Source organism: Triturus cristatus, chromosome 3_2 (assembly GCF_964204655.1).
Source record: "Triturus cristatus chromosome 3_2, aTriCri1.1, whole genome shotgun sequence".
NCBI classification, from domain to species: Eukaryota; Metazoa; Chordata; class Amphibia; order Caudata; family Salamandridae; genus Triturus; species Triturus cristatus.
In genome coordinates this window covers 701,225,789-701,245,201 of record NC_140584.1, presented here as the reverse complement: position 1 = coordinate 701,245,201, position 19,413 = coordinate 701,225,789, and the positions used below count along the sequence as shown (strand labels likewise).

The 19,413-nt window shown below is 48.7% G+C and overlaps 1 protein-coding gene across 9 annotated transcripts in view; it reads left to right on the top strand.

Moving 5' to 3' along the window:
- The window catches only part of SLC39A10 (solute carrier family 39 member 10), a 449,258-nt gene that overhangs the window by 375,149 nt on the left and 54,696 nt on the right, over positions 1-19,413 (top strand). The gene's annotated exons all lie outside the window — the stretch shown is intronic.

The window sequence follows — 19,413 nt, the reverse complement described above, 5'->3', positions numbered from 1 at the left end:
TGTATCATTGCTCAAACCAGCACCCTCCAAGCCGTCTGGGACACCTAGGCCGGTATGCGTGGAGTCGGAGGTGGAGTATGAAGTGTCGGGCATACGGGCGTCCAAATGGCGCAGGGGGAAGCTGTGGTACCTGGTTGCGTGGAAAGGCTATGGCCCGGAGGAGCAGTCATGGGAACCGGCTGAAGGGGTTCATGCTCCGCGCTTGGTCTCCTTGTTCCATCGGCGTTTTCCTGCCAGCGCTGGACCCGTGGGGAGCCGCTGAGAGGGAGGATGTACTGTCAAGAATTCCTGTCATGCGAGGGAAGGAAAACGGTAACCAGCGAAAACGGACTACATCTCCCAGGATGCTTAGCGGTTGAGAGGTTATGTAAACAGGAGAGCTGTTACATAACTCAAGGAAAACACGCCCTTATGTAAACAGGAGAGCTGTTACATAACTCAAGGAAAACACGCCCTTATGTAAACAGGAGAGCTGTTACATAACTCAAGGAAAACACGCCCTATAAAGGGAGGAACCGGGAGGTACAACGCTGTCGGATATTGTGTTTACACCGACGTACCTGCTTAGTGAAGAAGCAGTGTTCCGGAGTGGTGCTCCAGTAAGGCAAGAACGGAGGTAGGTCGAGTCGTTACTCCCTGGGCCGTGTCTTGCCCCATCGTCACCTGTGAAGGACCCGGAAGCTCTACCGGATAACCATTGAGCTTCGCTTTTTGACTCGGCTGAGTCAAAGCGCAGTGGCGCTTTTGCTGGTTGGAGTCGTAACTCCCAGCCCGACCAGAGATACAGGGACTGCCAGCTGTAACGCACACCAGGAGGTGTTTGCCGCGTTACAGACTCGGAAGTCCACAGGATCGATCGAGCGGCTGCTCTCGGTTCAGTCTTCTTTGCTTGTGATTGGGGTATCGGTGACGCATCACCAGGAGGTGACTCCGCGTCCCGGTGCAGTCTGAGGAAGAGGTTGAGCGGCTGCTCCCTTCAGGTAGAGACCCCGGCTGGGTGTTTCCCTGACTCCTCGATTCTCCCCAACACTCTTCGTGCCCCTCACAGCCTACCGATTGGCATTGTCGGCCATTTCATTTCTGCCCTCTGTTGGCATACGCCGGGATCGGCGTATATGCAGAGGACGGTTAGGACCATCCGTGCTGTGGGCTGGTAACGTACTTAGCCTGGAGGATTCCAGTGACTATAACCTTTGTTTATTCCTTGTATTATTTTTGCCTTCATTAAAATAACTAAACCTTCACAAGTGGTTGCGTTCTCATTATCGTGTCTGTTAAACGATCCTGAGACGTTCAGGGCATTACAGAATGGTACCCCACTTGTGTGGGTTGGCCAAGAGACCATGACACAAAAGCCCCTAAAGTGCTACTTTGACAGATAAGCAATAGGGGTAGTTCAGTATTTGGGGCCTTGTTGTGGTGCCACCCTTGCAAACGACATTTTTGAAAACTAGATAACCTGGGGATTCCAGGGTGGTCTGCTCTATGCAGATCCCATGAGTTTTTTTTTAACCTACAATGCCCTGCAAACCTCAGTCTTTGCCTGTAATCATGTATTTTCCTTACATTTATGTGACCACCCAGGGTTACCCTTCTTGTGCTGATGAAAATGCTGCCCCACTAGAGTGGGTGGGCCTAGTGCCCGTGACAGGAACAGATAAAACAAAGATCCATGGGAGCCCTTGTGAGTGGACTTCCATTGACCTTTGTTTGATCCATTCCTTTGGTGGGCTCTAGGCCCATCCACACAAGTTGAGCAGCGTTTTTATCAAGACAAGCGTGTAAATTCTGGGTTGTAGGAATTTTGTAGATTCCTCCTGATTCTGAAAGGTTCCATCACAGAAATGTAAGGTAAAAGGTTTTTGGGTTCAAAGTTTAAGGGTTGCAAACGATCCTGGGTAAAAAAGAGTTTAAGCCACAAAAGCCCACACCTTAGATTCCTCCATGTGTCCAGTTTTCAAATAGGTTTTAGTTTGGTAGGTTTCCCTAGGTGCGAGCCGAGCTGAAGCCCAAAATCCGCAGTTACCCACATTGCAAAAAAGGGTCCGTTTTGAGTGGAAAAATGTAATCTACCCATGTTGAGGTTTAGGCCTTAGGCCTACCCACACTAGTGAGAAATCCTTTTTATTGGGAGACCTGGGGAATGCTAGATGGAAGGAAGTTTGTGGCTGCCTGCAGATTCCAGAACTTTTCATCACAGAAGTGTGAGGAAATCAGTTTTTTTTTTTTTTTAGGCAAAACTTGAAGTTTGTCTGGTGTTCTTGGTAAGGCATTCTTGGGAGAGCCATGCAAGTCACCCCACCGTAGATTCCCCTAGGTTTCTAGTATTTAGAAATGTGCTGGTTTTCTAGGTTTCCCTTGGTGCTCTCTGAGTTAGGGTCCAAAATCCACAGTTACACACTTTGCAATAAACGGTCCGTTTTGAGTGGAAAAAATGTGGTGTGTCCATGTTGCGTTTTGTGCCATTTTCCTGCTGCGGGCACTAGGCCTACCCACACAAATGATGTACTATTTTTGTATGAAGACATGTGGAAACATAGGATAGTTGTACATTTATTACCAATTGCATTTCACTGCATTTTTGCCTTCCAAATGTAAGCCAGTCTTTAAGAAAGAAGGCATTTTGAAAAAATACCCTTCAAAATAATATGCTAGTACAGGTACCCACAAATTCAGAGATGTATGAATAACCACTGCTTCTAAGCTCCATATCTTGTGCCCATTTTAGAAATACATAGGTTTCCTTGATACCTATTTTTCACTCTACATAGTTCACCATATGAATGGGTCTATACTCTGTACACAATGAAAGACCATCGTTGTTGTCTCTGGATACCTCTGGTTTTCGGAGAAGCTACAAACAATAAATCCCTGCAACCAGATGGGTCTAGTTGGCATAATGGCATATTGCTTCTGTAAATCCGCTGTTGCAACAAAAAATTACAGATGCTCATTTTCAATATTTCTTTATTTCAGCAGTTAGTTTCTTTGGGAAAACCTACACATATGACCACTTGCTGAATTCGAAATGTTATCTACTTTTCAGAAACCTATAGATTTACTGGATCCCCCAGGGATTTCACAAAATTCCGCAAGCTTCCGTGGAATTCCGCATACTGGCAAAATTGGCACATCACGCTACCTGCATTGATTTTTAGCACCAGGGTCTTGTTCCGTGCTGAAAAGTCATCACAAACTGCAACCACGCGGTGCGACAGAGGGTGCTGCTTCTCGAGTTGGTTTTGCTGTCGCTTGAGTAGATTTTCTACTCTATCTGCAGCTTTCTCTCTGCGAATGGTCGCGACTGCGCACATTGGGGAAATCTTGTTGGATGCGCTCCTTGCACCCGAAAATTGAACTAGGTACGCCAGTTGTGTCTCACATTTGACAACTTACAGTTGGCGAGCCGCATGCGAGATAAACTCTGCCATGCGGCAGTTGGTGGAATTTGGTCAGACCTTCGTGTTACATGCGTAACACGGAGTACCACAAACTGGATGATAGGAAAAATGGGCTACCTCTTTGAAAAATGCCAAAACTCTGGTAGAAAAAAACATGTTTTTATTCAATACTGCATGCTCGTGTAAGCTGGGGAGTACTGTGACTTTAGCACAGCAAACAGTTTGTTGATTCTGTTTTTAGGGAAAAAGCACTCTTATCCTGAGAGCTTTTTTCCTGTTTTTCCCCTAAAACTCCAAATATAGCTATACTTTGTTTTATTTCTTAATCCTCTCTGGGGAATCCAAACCCTGGGTACCTTTCAAAGTCCCAGGATTTTGGTAGAAGAAAGGACACAAATTTGGTGTGGATACATAATGTGGAAAAAAGTTATGGAACCCTAAGCGCAAACTACCCCAAATAGCCCCAAAAAAAGGGCTAAGAACTGGAGAGGGGGGACGTATATAGTGGCTAGAATTTAAAATGCTGAGTTTGTGCTCATGTCCCTTTACAGGTCGTAACAGGCCTAAAAAGACAGCACCCTTACCCTGACACTCTTTACATGGACACCAAAGCTGTCGGTTGAAATAGCCCTAGTGATCGAGAGATCTGGGCCAATGGGAACCTTTGGTTCGGGGACCATAAGATGTCCTAGCCCTAAACCCTAATCAAAAGAAACACTAGCTCAAGGAACCAATAGAAAACAAAGCCCTAACCCTACAGCCAATAGAAACCCTAGCCTTATAGATCAGAAGACCTTAACCTCAAGAGGCTGTGGAAGGGGAAAAGGAAGGCCTGTTTTTTTGATTGTGTGCCCAGCTCAATGACTGAGCCTGCAACTGGTGTGCTGAGGGGGAAGGGAGATAGTGCTCAGCTCACAATCTGCATGGTTGCAGTCTGTCCGAATACACACTTCTGAGTTCATGTTAAACACAGGCATTATTAAGGTAGTTCATTTAGTAGAAAAGCAAACAATAGAAATCTGCCATTTTGCACTCAGACGCCACTGGCCTAGCTGCCGACTTGAAGCCCCAGTCCAGTTGACCTTGGGAGGGATATTGCTTTCTTTATTTCATGGGTACGATAAAACCTGGGCAGAGTTCCACCTACCAAAAGGAGGTGGAATTTGTGCTCAGTAATTGCCCGATAATAGGTGAAAATGCAGTTTTTCTGCATGTGATTCCTCCTTACCTGGTCATTAACCCAGAATTGCACAATAATGAAGAGGTGAAACCGTACAGTACCAGCAATTATGAGTTCAGAAACAAAGCAAAATCGCTGCATTCCAGGGATAAATGCTGAGAACTTTTATTATTGGAATCATAGCTTGGCCGATGTGTTTCAACCTTCGCATTCGTTCTTACGGTGGTGAGCAATTTTTCTATCTCTGTTGTATACACCAAAGAAACCCGTCCGACCTACAATGAGGGCTTCTAGGACATGTTGCCAAATTCATGCAATGATAAAAGCAACAATAGTTGAATAGGTAATCTATCAGCCACATAAAATATTAACAAATTCCCACAGTGCGGATTCAATTTCTTAAGCTTATCCGTTGATGAACATAAATTGTTAAATCATAATGGGCCCATATTTCCGTCCGACTCCTAATGGGCCCATATTTTTGTCCGACTCCTAATGAACCTCAAATTATATCAGATTCATTATAGTCTGGGTATTCTTTTTAACTGATCATCAGTTGCTACTGCTTACAAGCTTTGTGGTTTCAAAACGCTTACAATGGTCTATCATCGTCATTTATATGTCTCTGAATTAACATAATAGCTCTCTCTATATACAAACATAATCATTCACACAAAGGAGATGGTGAGCAGTCGACTACCGTGATACAAATTAAAATGTATTCTTCCTTTATGGAAAACATGGCAAGACTACGCTTTTCAGCCAAGGAATACTGACCGTTCTCAAGACTGGCCTTACATACATCCGTTCAAACAATGGCTTTGAATCCGTCCACTTCATTCATTGGTCTCCTCAAGTGTCATTCATATTTTGCTTCCGTCCTTCACAGCACCCATGCATAGATACAATGTGGGGCAGATGGTCCAGTCTCCCTTTAGCAATTGGATATCTTCACTGTGATTGATGATATTTTGTTTGTTCATGTCTGCCTAAATGCTGTTGACTTCAGTGCCCTGGCCAATAGACCAGTCTCTGCTTTTATTTATTTATTTATTTTTACTTTAACTTTTTTGATGGGTCATTTTTCCCTTTTTTGTTGCAAACACATTCATGCTACCTTTAAACTGAAGGCCTACCAAGTCATGCCTTTTGTCGTTGTTGTTGCTTCATTTTGCTTTTCTAATTTCCTTTTATGTATCTTTCTTTTGTTTCTCTGTGCATGAAAATGCACTGGTTTTAAAATCATTGTTTTAAGTAAAATGAAAGAAGATGATTAAACACACTTAGAAAAATATAGTGTTGCTATAATGATATGCCTGCACACATTTCTTGTCTATGATTCTGCTGAGAGATGATTATTTGACATATTTTAACATAAGTAAAGTTTGTTTGTCAAAAGAACTATCATTGGAAAGTTAAAATCCAGTTTAAGAGCATGTTAAAGTAATCTTACTATTTTATAGACCAAAATAACGAGCCCCATACGTTATTTTGCTATTTCTGTAGTCTGTACATGTATTGAAGTGCTCTTTGTTGCACGTTTAATTATATTTGAGCTCATGCTGTGGTGCAGTTTCACACTTCATAGTACAGTGCTGACTAAATATACAGTTGCCTAAATATTCTAAACACTGTGCTTTATTTAGTTGTCGAAAGTATAATGTTTCTGGATTGAAAACATTTTAATTACGTGGTTACAAGTTGACACACTGAATGTTGGGAATTACAATCTTTTGCGTGGTATTCCCCAATATTTTGCCTTTATATGCTGAGCGCTTTTTTGTAATAGAACTCTGCACACTTTCCTCCAGTGGTAAAGAGCTTGTGCTCTCCCTTTGATAAATGTTAAAATTGGTATATACCTGATTGGCACATTTACTTTACTTATAAGTCCCTAGTATGTGATACTAAATATATATCCAGGGCCTGTAAACAAAATGGTGCCAGTGGGCTGCAGCACTCAATATGCACCTGCTAATGTAGCACTGTAAAAACCTGTCTCGAGGCCTCCCATGGCAGTTTGAAACTGCACAACCATTCTGCAGTTTCGACATTTCATAATAACCCATTTGCCAGGCCTATACTTCCCTTTTTAATGCTCAAGTCATCACTAATGTAGGCCTTAAATGCCCATAGGGCAGTGTCAGTGCCGTAGTTTGGTATACGTAGGACATATATTTTTAATGTTTTGCATGCCCTTGCAGTGGAAAACCTCCAAAGTCATTTTTCACTGTGATAAGGCTGGCTGTCCCAAAGACTAACACTGATTTACACTATTATGCCTATTAAATGCTACATTTAGTTTGGGAACAGCTAGAAAAATAATTCAAGGACTAATTTTGTGGGACACCCCCGCGCCGCACGGCCACCAGCTGCTGCGTGTGCCCTCTGCCTCGCTGCCGCCTCGTTTGCCGGTTGCCGGCTGCCTCCGCTGCGGGGATTGTTTTGCCTGGTTTTGACGATCATTTGTGCCTGTTTTTGTTTTACTTCGTTTAACCTCTTTTTTTCCGTGTTTTGTCGTTTATTTGTGCCTGCTTAGCATTTTTCTTTCTGCCCGTGTTTTAGGCTCTCCTTCCTTGTTGTCCGCCTACCTCGCCGCCCTCCGCCCTCCCTTCCCGCCACCGCCGCTTGTCCCCGCCCCTTTTCTCTTCTGTAACCCTCCCCGCTCCCGCCTCCCAGCTGCTCCGCCCACCCGCGCACTTGGCCTTAAATGGCGACCGTGCGACGCAGGTGAGTGTGACCCACTTGTGGGACACCCCCGCGCCGCACGGCCACCAGCTGCTGCGTGTGCCCCCTGCCTGCCCTCTGCCTCGCTGCCGCCTCGTTTGCCGGTTGCCGGCTGCCTCCGCTGCGGGGATTGTTTTGCCTGGTTTTGACGATCATTTGTGCCTGTTTTTGTTTTACTTCGTTTAACCTCTTTTTTTCCGTGTTTTGTCGTTTATTTGTGCCTGCTTAGCATTTTTCTTTCTGCCCGTGTTTTAGGCTCTCCTTCCTTGTTGTCCGCCTACCTCGCCGCCCTCCGCCCTCCCTTCCCGCCACCGCCGCTTGTCCCCGCCCCTTTTCTCTTCTGTAACCCTCCCCGCTCCCGCCTCCCAGCTGCTCCACCCACCCGCGCACTTCGCCTTAAATGGCGACCGTGCGAACGCGCAGCGGTCACGCGCAGCGGGCGGGCCGATTGTGCGCCGAAGGCGCGCCAAAGGTAAGCCCGTCCGCGACCGGATCGCGACCGGATCGCGACCAGCGCCAGGACCCCTGGTCCTTGAAGACCCCGTCCGACCCGCAGGACGTACTCAGCCGCCACCCTCAACGCACTCAATACCGGCCGACGCCCAGAGTGCCACCAAGCCACACCACGTCACACCCACGGACCCTTCAGCTGCCACGCCTGCAAGTTCTCCTGCATCCGGACCTGCCTCGCACCAACACCCGCAAAGTCAAACACCAGCAGCACCCACCTCAAGTGCATCCTGCTCAACACCCGCTCCGTCCACAGACACGCCATCGAACTCTGGAACCTCCTAGACGCCACAGCCCCAGACGTTGCCTTCCTCACAGAGACCTGGATGAACGCCTCTTCAGCTCCCGACATCGCCATCGCTATCCCAGAGGGCTACAAGATCGTCCGGAGGGACCGAAACGCCAACCAGATGGGAGGAGGCATCGCCATCGTCCACAGGAGCACCATCCGTCTCACGACCAGCACCGACAACACCCTGACCAGCGCCGAACACCTGCATTTCCAGATCCACACCAACCCGAAGACCACCCTCAGAGGCACCCTGATCTACCGACCCCCTGGACCACGCACACAATTCAGCGAGGACATCGCCGACTTCGTCAGCCCGCATGCCCTCCCCTCCGCTGACTACATCCTCCTGGGGGACCTCAACTTCCACCTGGAGAACAACAACGACCGCAACACCAGCACCCTGCTCGACAACCTCGCCAACCTGGGACTCAAGCAACTGGTGTCCACCCCCACCCACCTCGCCGGACACACACTCGACGCAGTCTTCTCTTCCAGCACAGACATCGACTTCAGCCACGCCACTGAGCTTCAATGGACGGACCACAGCTGCGTCCACTTCACCTTCAAGAGAACGACGACCCACCACCACCAGCAACAGGCCGCCCGCAGAAGCTGGAACAAGATCTCAGCAGACCAGCTCGCCACCTCCCTGAGCCAGCACCCTCCTGCCAGCTCAGCGAACCCCAGCCAAGCCGCCGACAACCTCACGAAGTGGACCAGCAACTGCGCGGACGAACTCGCCCCACTGAGGACCCCGCCTAGCAGACCCGGCAGCAAGAAGGCCCCATGGTTCACCGACGAACTCAAGAGCTCCAAGAAGAACTGCCGAGCCCTCGAAAGTCTGGAGAAGGGAACCTACACCGGACAACAGGACCTCCTTCAAACTCGCCACCCGGAAACACCACCAGCTGATCCGCGCCGCCAAGAAAACAGCATTCAAGGACCGGCTGGACAACAACGCACACAACTGCAAGGAACTCTTCAACATCGTGAAAGAGCTTTCCAACCCCAGCGCAGGAAACAACGACATCACCCCATCGCAAGACCTCTGCAACTCCCTCGCTTCATACTTCCACAACAAGATCGCGGACATACACAGCAGCTTCAACAACCAACCAACGCACACCATGACCGAACAACCGCCCCCCACCACCACCCTCCACGCCTGGACCCCGATCAGCACCGAAGACACCATCCGCACGATGAACTCCATCCACTCCGGATCACCGACCGACCCCTGCCCTCACCACGTCTTCAACAAGGCCGACGCTGTCATCGCACCCCACCTGCGAGACATCATCAACACATCCTTCGACACCGCCACCTTCCCTGAGAGCTGGAAGCACGCCGAACTCAGCGCTCTACTCAAGAAACCCACAGCGGACCCCACCGAACTCTAGAACTACCGCCCCATCTCGCTCCTCCCGTTTCCAGCCAAAGTCATCGAGAAGACCGTCAACAAGCAGATGGCCGCCTTCCTCGAGACGAACAGATCCCTCGACCCCTCACAGTCCGGCTTCCGAGCCAACCACAGCACCGAGACCGCCCTCATCGCCGCCACCGATGACATCCGAGCCCTGATGGACAAGGGAGAAACAGCGGCCCTCATCCTCCTAGACCTCTCCGCGGCATTCGACACGGTCTGCCACCGCACCCTAGTACGGCGCCTCAGCAACATCGGCATCCAGGACAAGGCGCTGGAATGGATCATCTCCTTCCTCGACGGAAGAACACAGAGAGTCCGCCTTCCACCGTACAAGTCAGAGGCCTCCGAAGTCATCTGCGGCGTCCCCCAAGGATCATCTCTGAGCCCCACCCTCTTCAACGTCTACATGAGCCCCCTCGCGGCCATCGTACGCAAACACAACCTCAGCATAATCTCCTACTCCGACGACACCCAGCTGATCCTCTCCCTGACCAACGACCCCGCCGCCGCCAGAGCCAACCTGCACGAAGGGATGAAAGAGGTAGCCGAGTGGATGACAACCAGCCGCCTGAAACTGAACTCGGACAAGACGGAGGTCCTCATCCTGGGCTCCTCACCCTCCGCCTGGGACGACTCCTGGTGGCCTACCGCCCTGGGCACCGCACCCAAACCGACAGACCATGCACGAAACCTGGGCTTCATCCTGGACTCCTCCCTCTCCATGACCAGGCAAGTCAACAACGTCTCCTCGGCGTGCTTCAACATCCTACGCATGCTACGGAAGATCTTCTGGTGGATCCCCACCGAGACCAGGAAGACCGTCACCCAGGCCCTCGTCACCAGCCGACTGGACTACGGCAACGCCCTCTACACCGGTACCACCGCCAAGCTCCAGAAGAGACTCCAGCGGATCCAGAACGCCTCAGCCAGACTCATCCTCGACATCCCACGAACCAGCCACATCTCCGGACATCTGAGAGACCTTCACTGGCTCCCCGTCAACAAAAGAATCACCTTCCGCCTCCTCACCCACGCACACAAGGCCCTACACGACCAAGGCCCGAGCTACCTCAACAGCCGAGTCAACTTCTACGCTCCCAAACGCCACCTCCGATCAGCCAACCACGCCCTCGCCGCCGTCCCCCACATCCGAAGAGCGACTACAGGAGGAAGGTCCTTCTCCTACCTGGCCGCCAAGACCTGGAACTCCCTCCCGACCGACCTGCGCCTGACCCAAGACCACCTCTCCTTCAGGAAGAAGCTGAAGACCTGGCTGTTCGAGCAGTAGCGGCACCCCCCCCCCCCCCCCAGCGCCTTGAGACCCTACGGGTATGTAGCGCGCTCTACAAGTTTCACTGATTGATTGATTGATTGATTTTAATAGTAATTTAATGTTCGAGGCATATGAGCTGCAGATTACACACTTTTGCATAGATCGCCATCTGGTGTTGGACCCGGATGTTTGCAGTTTGTTTTTCCTCTTGGAAAGTCTTTGGAAGTCACAAGGTCGGTGACTCCTCCTTTGGATCGTATTGCGCATGGGCTTCGGCTCCATCCTCAGATTGTTTTTTTCCGCCATCGGGCTCGGATGTAATCTTCGCGCTCAGGTTCCGAACATTTTCAGTTCGACGATCGGAGCAGAATCCTCACCTCACATCGCGGTATTGTTTCGATTGCGATCTCCTCAAATTAACGCACCTTCTCATCGACAAATCTTCGGTTCCAGTCGTCGACGGCGGCCTTCGGGCCTACCCAAGCTCCAGTCCCGGCTGATGGAAAGAACTCCATTCAAGAAGTGCTCTCGATGTGGGTCCAAATTCCCCCACACCGATCTTCATGAGGTATGCAACCTCTGCCCCTCCCCTGAACACGAGGCTCGAGACTGTCCGGCCTGTAAGTCTTTCCGATCGAAAAAGACTATTCGGGACCGAAGAGCCAGAAGAAACATGGCACACTCCTTGACCTCTGTTCCAGTCGATATCTTCGGAGACGACATCGAAGATCCGGGACAGCAGCGCACCGAAGAGGACCTCGTCAGTGCTTCCGAGGCTGACGACTCAGATGTGGAAGACATCACTCCGGCGCAGAGGGTCGTGAGTACTATACCCCCACACCCGCGCCAACACCCAAAAAGGCTTTGGTCACGCCTTCGCCTCCGGGCCTAAGTAAGACCAGAGACACTGCTTCACACACCCCACCTTCGGGCCCGGTGAAGAAGCCAAGTAAGCCTTCCGGCGGCTCGGGCTCGAGCCAGCCTGCCAGCGGTTCCGAGAAACACACTTCGGCACCGAAAAAGAAACCAGCCTCTACCTCGACACCGAGCTCCGCACCGAAGCCCTCCGGGTCAAAACCCAGCACTTCCGTACCGACGCCATCTTCGGTACCGACCAAACCCCATAAGGCCCTCGGCACCAACACTTCCAAGCCGAAGCCCATCTCGGCGCCGACCAAGAAATCGGAGGTTCCCAAGCCCAGTGCTAAGCAAACTGGCACGGACAAGCCTAAAAAGTCATCGGCCCCGAAAACTACGGCACCGACGGACCAAACATTGTCACAGGAACTATTTACACCAGATCCCTTACAAAAAACTCTCACCAGGGATCCAAAAACTGGACATCTTGCACTCTCTTCCAAAAAAGAGACATTTGGACAAACCAGCTCCACCTCCAAAGAGGAAGGACTCTGCTACCTCTCCTTTCAGAATACCTTCCCCACCTCCTCCACCTCCCCCACCCTCTCCACCTCCGCCCCCTCCGCCTTCTCCACCCCCACCTCATCGCTCTCCGACCCCGTCTCCAGACGATGATGATCAGGGGGACCCATATCACGATATAGGGGATGTGCCCCAAGACCCCACCCCTACAGGATCCCCAGACCCATGGGACGACTACAATAACCCAGATATTCCTGACGTCCCTCAAGATGACCTTTACCCTTCCAGGCCATCTCCACTGGAAGACTCATTAGGATTCCACCATCTACTTCAAAGGGCGGCACACTATCACGGGGTAGAGTTGCACACTGACCCAGTGGAGGAGGATTTCCTCCTCGACACATTTGATACCACACATAGGTCTACATCCATACTACCTATGCTTAAGGGGGTGGTAAAGCATGCGCCAGAGGTTTTTAAGGACCCAGTCAAGGCCAGGGTCATTAACCCACGCATAGAAAAGAAATACAAAGCTGCCCCCACAGATCCCGCCTATATCAAAGGGCCAGCGCCACTAGATTCCCTAGTGGTTTCCACTGCACGAAAAAGAACAAATTTCCAGGCGTCAGGCGAAGCACCACCACCTGACAAAGGGTCAAAGCTACTGGACGCATCAGGAAAGCGCACTGCGTCACAGGCAGCCAATATATGGCGTATCGCCAACACCCAAGCGCTATTGGCCAGATACGATAGGGCACATTATGATGAATTGGAAAACATAATGCACCACCTCCCTGAAAAATATAAAACTAGGGCCAATTAATTAATTCAAGAGGGTAAGACAATCACTAACACCTTTATACGCTGTTCCTTAGATGCAGCAGACACAGCCTCCAGGGCCATTAATACTAGCGTCCTCCTCCGTCGCCATGCTTGGCTAAGAATATCAGGATTTAAACCAGAGGTACAAGCCTCCATCCTGAATCATCCCTTTGACCAGGAACACCTATTCGGCCCAAAGGTAGATGATGAGGCCCTCGAAAAAATGAAGAAGGGCACTGATACAGCGAAGTCCATGGGAGCCCTACAGTCACACCCTCCTAGGCGCTCTTTTCGCCGCTCTTCCTTTCGGACTACATCTAGAGGCTACTCCTCAGATAACGCGTCCACTTCCTACAAATCCCCCACTCAGTCCACCTTCACAAGGGGCTATCAAAGAGGCGGCTATAGGGGCAACAATAATAAGGGCAGAGGCAAAACAAATACCGCCCGCTCTGCCACACCGCCTACCCAGTGACTCCCCCCCCCCCGCTCCCTCCAGACCATCCCACTCCGGTCGGGGGCAGACTTCAAAATTTCCTTCATGTCTGGGAGACCATCACCTCAGAAAAATGGGTGACCCAAATTATTCGGTCAGGATACTGCCTGGAATTAACATCTACCCCCCCAAACATTCCACCCAGGCAATGCCCAATGTCACAAGAACATTCCACATTACTAAAGCAGGAGGTAATCTCCCTCCTACAAAAACAGGCAATAGAACAAGTTCCCGTCAATCAGCAAAATTTAGGGGTCTACTCCCTATATTTTCTAATACCAAAAAGGGACGAGACTCTACGACCTATTCTAGATCTCCGGCCCCTAAACACATACATACACTCAGACCATTTTCACATGGTAACGCTTCAGCAGGTGCTTCCGCTCCTCTCCCACAACGACTTCCTCACCACACTGGACTTGAAAGACGCATACTTCCACATTCCAGTACACCATGCTCACAGAAAGTACCTCAGATTTGTAGTGGACGGACAACACTACCAGTTCAAGGTGCTCCCATTCGGAGTCACAACAGCGCCACGGGTATTCACCAAGTGCCGAGCGGTAGTGGCGGCACACCTCAGGAGACAGCACATTCACGTCTTCCCATACTTGGACGACTGGCTGATAAAGGCCACTTTATACAACCAATGTGTACACCACACCGCCACTACAATCCAACTACTTCACCAACTAGGCTTCACGGTGAACTACCAAAAGTCTCAGCGAACACCATCCCATATAAAACAATACCTCGGTGCCATCATAGACACCTCAAAAGCAATAGCCTACCCCAATCCGGCCAGGATTGCAAGAATTCAGGCTTTGCGACAAAAATTCGTACTTCAACACTCCCTTCCAGCAAGAGTGTTTATGCAACTGATAGGGATGATGGCCTCTTGCATTTTCATAGTGCCTCACGCAAGACTCCAGATGCATCCACTCCAAGAGTGCTTAGCGCACCAATGGAACCAGGCCCAGGGGCAACTGACAGATCTGGTGTTGGTAGACGGTCTCACCCATCGCTCTCTGCAGTGGTGGAACACCACAAACCTTTCCAAAGGTCGACCGTTCCTGGACCCGGTACCACAAATAATACTAACAGACGAATCGCTCTCCGGCTGGGGAGCTCACCTATTACACCTCACAGTGCAGGGCACATGGACGCCTCAACAAAAGTTACTCCATATCCACCATCTGGAGTTACTAGCAATCTTTCTAGCCCTAAAATCCTTTCAACCACGGATTTCAGGCAAGGCAGTCCTCATTCACACAGACAACATTACGGCCATGTATTATATTCAAAAACAAGGCGGCACACACTCTCCACAGCTCTCTCAATTAGCACAGAGCATATGGAGATGGGCAATTCCACACAAAATCTTTCTCCTAGCCCAACATGTCCCAGGAGTCCAAACCACCATAGCAGATCTGCTCAGCAGACAGACACAACAGATCCACGAGTGGGAACTTCACCCACAGGTTCTTCATCCGTTCTTTCAAATGTGGGGGCATCCACAGATAGACCTCTTCGCCACCCACGAAAACAAATGCCCAAGCTTCGCCGCCAGATACCCACACCCATTGTCCAAAGGAAATGCGATGTGGATGAACTGGTCAGGCAAATTTGCGTACGTTTTTCCACCTCTCCCACTAATTCCATTAGTGGTGCGAAAGCTACAACAGCATTCCCTCACACTGATCCTAGTAGCTCCAACATGGGCCAGACAACCGTGGTACACCACGCTGCTGGAACTCTCGGTAGTATCACACCAAAAGCTACACCTCTCAGCATGCCTCCTAACCCAGAATCATGGAGAGATCAGACACCCGGACCCAGCTCAGCTCAACCTTGCGATCTGGCTCCTGAAATCCTAGAATTCGGATACCTAAACCTTCCCCCTGACTGTATGAATGTCATCAGAGAAGCTAGACGCCCTACGACTAGAGCCTGCTACGCTGCCAAGTGGAAAAGATTTGTTGTTTATTGCCATAACAACACAATCAATCCTCTAGACGTGTCTATACAACACATCATATGCTACTTACTCCACCTACAAAGGTGTAATCTAGCCTATACCTCCATTCGGCTACACCTCGCAGCAATTGCAGCTTACCTACAGAACAGGCAGCACCTATCACTTTTCAGAGTACCTGCCATTAAAGCCTTCATGGAAGGCCTAAAAAGAATAATTCCCCCCAGAGTACCACCCTCACCTGTGTGGAACTTAAATATCGTTCTCACAAGGCTGATGGGGCCTCCCTTCGAACGTTTGCATAAACTCGAACTGCAATTTCTCACATGGAAAACAGCTTTCCTTGTAGCCATCACTTCCCTTAGAAGGGTCAGTGAGATACAAGCACTTACCATACAAGAACCTTTTCTTCAAATGCACCAGAACAAGGTTGTTCTCCGTACCAACCCAAAATTCCTACCTAAAGTCATTTCCCCTTTTCACCTAAACCAATCTGTAGAATTACCAGTATTTTTCTCGCAACCTCAGACCGTTGCAGAAAGGGCTCTACACACGCTAGATGTCAAACGAACCTTACTTTACTATATACAAAGAACACAACCTTTCAGAAAGACCAAACAACTGTTTGTCTCTTTCTCTCCACCACACAAGGGCAACCCCATCTCAAAATCAGGGGTAGCTAGGTGGATTGTAAAATGCATCCAGATTTGCTACCACAAAGCAACACGAACGCTATCCGTTCCCCCTAAAGCCCATTCTACACGGAAGATAGGGGCTTCTATGGCTTTTCTAGGGAACATCCCATTAGATGATATCTGCAAAGCAGCTACATGGTCAACACTGCACACTTTCACTAAACACTATTGTGTAGATGTGCAAACCAAGCAACAAGCTAATGTGGGCCAGGCTGTACTAAAAACATTATTTCAAACCACTGCAACAGATACCGGTGGTCGCCGCTAAGGTTGGGAACTGCTATATAGTCTATGCAAAAGTGTGTAATCTGCAGCTCATATGCCTCGAACGGAATATGCTACTTACCAGTATGCATCTGTTCTAGGCATGTAGAGCTGCAGATCTACACACGCCCACCCGCCTCCCCGGCTACCTGTATCTGTTCCAGTCTATCTTATTTAGATACAACACACATGGGTTTCTTCACTGTTGTTACTACGCTCCATCTTTCCCTGCTGGCGAAAAACAATCTGAGGATGGAGCCGAAGCCCATGCGCAATACGATCCAAAGGAGGAGTCACCGACCTCGTGACTTCCAAAGACTTTCCAAGAGGAAAAACAAACTGCAAACATCCAGGCCCAACACCAGATGGCGATCTATGCAAAAGTGTGTAGATCTGCAGCTCTACATGCCAAGAACAGATGCATACTGGTAAGTAGCATATTCCTTCCAATTTATTTGTAACGTTGTAGTTCACATTACTATTTTGAAAAATACACTTTTGCCTTGTTCTTTCTCATAATCAAAAGGCCATTCTGCCAACTGTCGCCTTATTACTGATGGCTTCCCTGTGGTGAGATGTGTATTGCTCCCACACAGTGGCAAAGGGCCCCGGTGTGAGTAGGGAGTTTCCTTCCTTGACAGGATGGCAGGGGAGGGAGGTTTATACCCATCCCTTCGCTGAGCTACAAATGATGCCTACCCGGTCAGTAGTAGATAAAGCTGACACCTAGGCCTGCCTCATTTTGATCATTCTAATCATCATAGCTCCAAACCTAGGGGGAGGGAGAGAGCTGCCCAGAACTGATTTAGAGGATGGAGAAAGGATTATCCCCCACCCACAGATTGGCCCTGGACATTAAAGTGGATTCCCCAGATTTCTCCTAAGAACACTGGTTGACATTAGTAGAATCAGAAGGACTGCCCTGTTCTCTGAAGAACCTGAAAGAAGTTTGGACCTGCGTTCCTTGAACCCAGTAATAAACCACCACAGGGGCAGCCCTAACCACCTGAACCGGGGGCAATCAATATTTTATCCAAACAATGGTTCAAAGTGTACAAAAAATTACCATAGCACAAACATATGTCAACAACATAATTAATTCAAACAAAAATTATATATATAACAACAATGCATACCTAACAGTGAAGAGAAAAAAGAAAATCGAAAATACAGCCCATATACGAAAAATCTAGAAAGACATACAAAATGTATTCAATAAAAAAGTATCCTGAGGCGCAGGCATATAAGCTGGTACATATAACATTTGATAGACCTACACAACCAGACCAAGAGAGGTTACATAAAAGGAGTTCCAGGACAACACTGGAACTACAACAAACAGAACAATGTGTCCTCCATAAGTTACGGCCACAATTGCGTCGACGACGTTTCGACCTTTGTCATTAATACACGGTCATCTTCAGGACAGATAATTAACTGAGCATCCCACCAGACAGTTTCTGATCGCAGGAAGGAGAGCAAGCATGGTAGTAATCAATGCTTGTATAGAGAAAATTATGTTGGTGTAAAAAGTGAAGGAGTTAACTGGAAGCACTTTATAATTCAGCTCCAATCATTTCTTGGCCTCCATAACTGCTGGGAGTCAATCTAGCAGAACTAGCCACAGGAGGAATGATCCCTTTCTCTACATCTCCTGCATGAGCCCGAACAAAAGTAAATTGAATTCAAGCGGCAACTCGATTGCGGGACCTTGCGTGTTGCCGCTTGAATTCAATTTACTTTTGTTCGGATGCATGCAGGAAGTGTAGAGAAAGTGATCATTCCTCCCGTGGCTAGTTCTGCTAGATTGACTCCCAGCAGTTATGGAGGCCAAGAAATGATTGGAGCTGAATTATAAAGTGCTTCCAGTTAATTCCTTCACTTTTTACACAAACATAAACAGTATTAATGACAAAGGTCGAAACGTCGTTGACGCAATTGTGAACGTAACTTATGGAGGACACATTGTTCTGTTTGTTGTAGCTCCAGTGTTGTCCTGGAACTCCTTCTTTTATGTAACCTCTCTTGGTCTGCCACTTGTCTGGTTGTGTATGTCTATCAAATGTTATATGTACCAGCTTATATGTCTGAGCCTCACGATATTTTTTATTGAATACATCTTTTTATTGAATACATTTTGTATGTCTTTCTAGATTTTTCGTATATGGGCTGTATTTTCTATTTTCTTTTTTCTCTTCACTGTTGGGTATGCATTGTTGTTATATATATATATAATTTTTGTTTGAATTAATTACGTTGTTGACATATGTTTGTGCTATGGTAATTTTTTGTACACTTTGAACCATTGTTTGGATAAAATATTCCTTGAACCCAGGGCACCAGAAGTGACTTCAAGGCTTAGTTGGCTGACATCCTGTTTGAGCTACAGGGCTACTAACAAGCTTCCTGAGACCTTGTTTGCTTTCCTGCTGACCACTCCCAGCTGGACCTGACGTGGCCCCCTCTGCTGGGCTCTGTGGGAATGAGTCCTAACCCCCTAGTACTGTCACCAAGGTCCAGGACCCTTCACTGTAGTTATAGTGTACTCCTCAATGCCGAACTAAGAGGTTTCCCCAGCTCGACGGCAAGCATCGACATCAGTACTCTTTGTCGATTGCTTCTCCATACTCTACACCGGGGAGCACCTGATTGACAACTTCCACAGACTCGATGAGCACCTGTCATATGGCTTTTGTGGTCGATGCCAACTTGATGCCAAGCAGCATCCGAACAACATAGGCAACCTTTGTCGACCGCTTTAGTGGACCAGACACCGAGCAGCCTTACAGTCAACTCCGAGCGGCTTTCTGTTGTCAAGCGGTTCATTATATCTAGCCTGCTTACCTGGTCCTGCTGAAGGCTTTCAACCTCCATAAAAATACATTTCTAAGTGTGAAGGTAAGTTTCCACGGGGATCAATCTGGTCCCTGTATCTGACTAGCAATCCATCTCACTCTGCCTTAACATTTGAC